Here is a 4,867-nt window from a genome sequence, read left to right as displayed (position 1 = left end):
CAAAACGTGCCGCGGGGACAGGTCCGAGGAGAGATCACAGCCCCGACTGGCCCGCTCCCCCGTGTAGAGCCCGTCAGGGGTGCACAAGGAGGCTCCGGCCCCGTTCACAGACCTGCCTCCAAGTTCGCATCGTGAATCCGTGGCTGGAACTGGCCGGGAGGCAGGGGGGGGAGCGAAGGGCAGGACCCGTGTGCACATGGGTATGTACGCACAAGTATAATGTGTGTACACGTGCACAAATGTGTGTGAGTGCATGGGCAAGGCTTGCCTATTTCCCCCACTGCCCAATGTAGATTTGGTTTGCAGCTCCCGTGCCACCGCCCCCCTCCCAGAGTTGGGCTCGGTTGCAAACTAAATCCTGCCCCTGCTTGGCACAAGGGCAGCTTGCGGGGGAACAAACGTAGGGGAGGATCCGGCTCCAGGACAGTGGCTGCACCAGGCTGGGGGAGGCAGACAGAGCCCTGCTTCCAGGCGAGGCGGCGGGGTGCGGGGGAGCTGCGGGCAGCGAGTCCCGTGGCAATGGGGATCTCCCAATAACCTGATAACTTTTATTGCTTCCTGCGGAAACAGCCAGACCTGACAGGTCTAAGGGAGAAATCCCTCAGGGCTGCCTTCTGGATCAAGATTACCGCGTGAGATCGCCCTGGCTTTATTGTCCTTTCCATTCACTTGCAGGGGAGCGGGGGTGGCGAGATTGAAAAATCCATTTCCCCTTCAGCCCCCCCCCCCCCCTTTCTCTCCTGGTTAGCCGGCGCTGGCGAGCTCTCCCCTGACTGCCCAGCTTGCAGGGGAAATGGCTTGGGAGTCTTTTCACCTTCTGGGCTGCGAGGTGACAGCTTCAGTCCCTGCCCCCCAGGATCTATTGCTTGGCACGAGAGTGGGAGAGCAGCCCGTTCATTTCCACTCCAGGTCTTGGGGACCCCGATCAATCAGTAGACACAGACTCGAGAAGCCCTGATCCCCTTAAGTATGGGCAGAGCCCACTGAGGGTGTAATTCAAGGCTGAGGATGATACAGGCGGGGTGTAATGTGCGCAGGATGGTGTGCACAATAAGTGACCCCTGGCAATAGAAGCAGAGAGGCTTAACAGTCCAAGCAGAAGGCGTTTTAGGGGCTGATAGAAACCCGAGAGGTGAGTACACGTGTAAGTGGGTACACGCCAGGCTACTGCTGCCTGTGCCTGTGTGCACGCCCTGTGCAGCTAACTGCGTCCCCACGATGCACACTCCGGTCTCGGCCCTGCGGTCTGGAGGCTGGGCTCGCCCCCACCTCGTGTGCAGGCTCCGTGTCCGCGGTATTGGACGTGTTTAGCCCTGCTCCTCGGTACTAACCCTGCTGGGTTTTGCCCAGCTGTCTCTCTCTGTCCTATAAAGCCCTTGGCTAGGGGGACTGGCTGGATGTGTTGCCTGAAGCCTCGTTTTCTTTGCAGGACCCTCTCGTCGAGATGTGTGAGCCCGATGGGCAGAGGGTTTTGGCATCGTCTTCTCACTCCTTCCTCTCCCACCCCAGCCTGCCTCCGACCGCCTGCCAGAGCCGGACTGAGCACCGCTTAGCACAGGGGGAGAGCGGCTCTGCCTTGCTGGGGAAACAAAAATACCAGGGATGTCCCTTCTCATTTGCAAAGGGGAACTCCAGTCTGGCTGACCTGCTTCATGGAGAGGGGGCGAGCAGTGATGGCTCCCCCACCCCATTCACACACACACACACACACACACACGCTTCGCAGCAACAAGCTGCAGTCTGCTCAAAGCGGCCGCTTTCCGTCCACCGCCATCCAAACTATTTCCCCCTTCCCTTTGACCAAACAAAGAAGATTTTTGTGTTTGTGTTGGCCGAGGGATCTCTGCTCGCAGGAAACTTTCTGCCCGGAGAAAGCGGGGCTGGGGCGTGCCGGGTGGATGCAGGGAGATCTGAAGAATGTAGTGCTCTCTCTGCTGCAGCAGGGCCACGAGCTTGTCAGCTGGGTTTTGAAGAGAAAGCTCTCCACACTGATTTCTGCTTTAAACACACACTTCCCCCAAAAGTCGATGCAGTCCCAAGCTGGGCGGCGGTGGCTTGTGCAGAGCGGGATGAGGATAAGACATGTGAATCAGGCAATCACAGCCCCAAATTAAAAGGAATAACTGATTTATTTAGATTTGATTTGACTTGATTTTCCAACACGCGCGCTGGGACGTGGCGCCTCCTTCTCGGGGATCGGCCCTGGATCACAGCAAGATCTCGTGCGGCTGAGGATACGTCTAGCTTTACAAATCACCATCATTACTACTACAATTATCATCACCGTCACCATTATTACTATTACTGTTATTACGACTACATTATTATTATTATTATTATTATTATTATTATTAGTGGTGGTAATGGTGGTGGCAGCGGCTGTGGTGGTGTTACTAGTATTCTCCTGTCGGATGCTGCTGTTCGAGCCACAAAGGCAGAGGCAGGATAAAGCCAACTTCTCACCCGCAAGGCTTTCTAGGGAGCATCACACCAGGGGACTTTCCCTCCTCCCCGGCAAAAATACCCCCTCCCAAAAAAAAAACACAACAAAGAAGTGACCTGAGCCAAAGATGGGAAACCCTCTCCCGCACCCACCTCTGGGGCAGCAGCCCTCTCGCTCGGGCGGCTCGCAGGTTTAGAAGGGAGAAGGGTCAAATGGGACAAAAGAGCCCAGGTTTCATCTCTTGGCGTCAGAAATATGCAGGGCTGTTCTCGGGGAAGGATAGCCGGGTTAGGATTACCAGGACCCAGGCTATCAAATGCAGAAGGAGCCCAGCGCCTCCGAGTTTGCAAGGAAGTTAAGCAGCAGGCATCAGCCAAATAAGAGCGGAGCCCCGGAGTGTGGAAGGGGGGGAGAGATGAGAAGTGAAGAAAGGAACGTGGTGAGTAAGAAGAAACACGCTGCCCTTTACTTTTAGCACTGCGAGTGTTGTCGAGACGAGCCTTACTTTCTAGGCTGGGCTCATTTCAGCTAATAAATACAGCGACTGGCAATGAACAAGCATTCGGCTTCGGCTTAAGTGATGAATGGCTCCAGATTCAATCGCTCTGAACAACTTGCTGAGAGCAGTGACCTTTTCTGGACACATATATTTAAAAATACAGATTCTTTTCTGCAAAGCGTCCCAATCCGCCCGTATTTCCAAGAAGAGCGTAAAAAGTCGCTCAGAATAATCGTATGTAAGAAAAGGGATGAAGCAAATGGGATGAGTAACTAAAGGTGGAGATGACGTGCAGAGCTGCTGAAAAGGTTTCTCAAGGGCGTTCAAATTCCTTCGAAAAAGCCGCCGAAATTTGCAGTATACATATATATATATACATATTGCCTTAAAATATGGACCCGTGTTTTAAATGATTGCATGAGTGTTGGGAAATAGACGCCCGTCTCTCTGCGTGCACACACACACGCGTGCAGGAGCGGGTGAATACACATCCATAGGTGTGCAGGCGTATATAACGTGTGCACGATCGGCACCCCGAGAAAGTGCGATCGCCCTAGCTCTCTCTAATCCGGCAAGGCGCTGATGGGCGGCTTGATATTTGTCTGCACGGCAGCAGCGTGGTTGTTAAATGAAAGGCTTTTTTTTTAATAGTGTTTTACACGGGGGTGTGTGTGAAATGTTGGGGTTTTATGACATCACGAGGTTCAAGTACCCAATCAGCTCGCAGATTTGAGAAATTATTTGGTGGGGTGTTTCCTATAATATACTGTACTCAGGAGCCTGGCTTTAAGAAAGAAGCCGAGCAAAAGGTGGGAGCTACATGGATTCGCGTGGGGTTTTTTCCCCTCTCTTCTTGCAAGATCCTCGGTGCTACCGTTTTTAGCCCCCCCCCCTTCCCTCCCACCCCGGTAGCTTTGTTTGCTTAGCATCTCCCTGGCACTGCAGAGCTCAGGGGCTGCCTGGCGATCCCTTCCCCGAGAGAGTCTTTTTGAAGTGGGCGGTGGGGGAAGCCCAGAGGATGCAAGATGTTTGACTTCTTGATTTCTCTCCCTCTCTCTCTCGGCTCCGGCTCGGGGAGGGGGGAGCCGAGGAGGCGAGCCCCAGCGCCTGAGGAGCACGGGGGTGTTGGGAAGAAGCTGCAGATCCTTGACGGGGGCATTTGAAAGGGAAATCGCCTGCTCGGAGCTGCCGCCGCAGCCGCCTCCGGCCGCCGGGCTGTGCGCGGTCGAGGAGCTGGACCCGCTATGCCCCCGGCCCCTTTGAGGGAGACCAAGGCAGAGCTCGTGGCAAAATGTTCCTGACCTGCGACGGGACCTTGGGGATTGTTCCAGCCACCATGGATTACAATGGGGACGCCAGGCCCGGGGATTTCCACGCCGGCTACCAAGAGATCGAAGGGATCAACCTGGGATACTTACAGATCAACGGCACCCAGATGTTTGCTCTGGCTCAGGTCCTCAGCGACCTGTTTAAGGATATCCCCCGCACCACCATCAGCAAGAAGATGGAGACGCTGAAGATCAAGAGCCGGCGCTGCGACCTCCAGGAGCTCCGCACCCTCAAAGCCATCCACTCCGTGCCCACCCGCGCCGTGAAATGCTCGCTCATCTCCAAGGCGGACCTGGAGGCTCTGTGCACCTCTTGCAAGAGCCTCGGCCCCGGCCGGAGGAAGAGGAAGAGCAAGCGGAGGGAGCAGCTGCTGCTGCCGGGCCCGGGGGAGCTCTTCCAGTGCCCCCGGCCGCCGCTGCTGGCCGCCTGCTGCGGGCCGGAGCCGGGCATCCGCTCCAAGCTGGCGCCCGACTTCGCCAAGGCCCCGGGCGGGCTCCTGGCCGAGCCCTTCTTCCCCAGCAAGAAGGGCTACAGCCTGGAGGGCCCCGGGGGGCTCTTCGCGGGCGTGCTGAGCGCCTACCCCCGCGACCTGCAGC

The 4,867-nt window shown here is 56.3% G+C and overlaps 1 long non-coding RNA gene across 1 annotated transcript; it reads left to right on the top strand.

Moving 5' to 3' along the window:
• Positions 1–290: 290 nt before the first annotated feature.
• LOC109320247 lies at positions 291–2,281 on the top strand. Its single transcript, XR_002103757.1, has 2 exons — positions 291–632; positions 1,430–2,281. It is a non-coding gene; the product is annotated as an uncharacterized LOC109320247 (long non-coding RNA).
• The last annotated feature ends 2,586 nt before the right edge of the window (positions 2,282–4,867 follow it).

The sequence above is a fragment of the Crocodylus porosus genome, unplaced genomic scaffold, assembly GCF_001723895.1.
Source record: "Crocodylus porosus isolate Cpor-Errol unplaced genomic scaffold, CroPor_comp1, whole genome shotgun sequence".
Classification (NCBI taxonomy): Eukaryota; Metazoa; Chordata; order Crocodylia; family Crocodylidae; genus Crocodylus; species Crocodylus porosus.
This window is presented reverse-complemented; position numbering and strand designations above follow the sequence as displayed.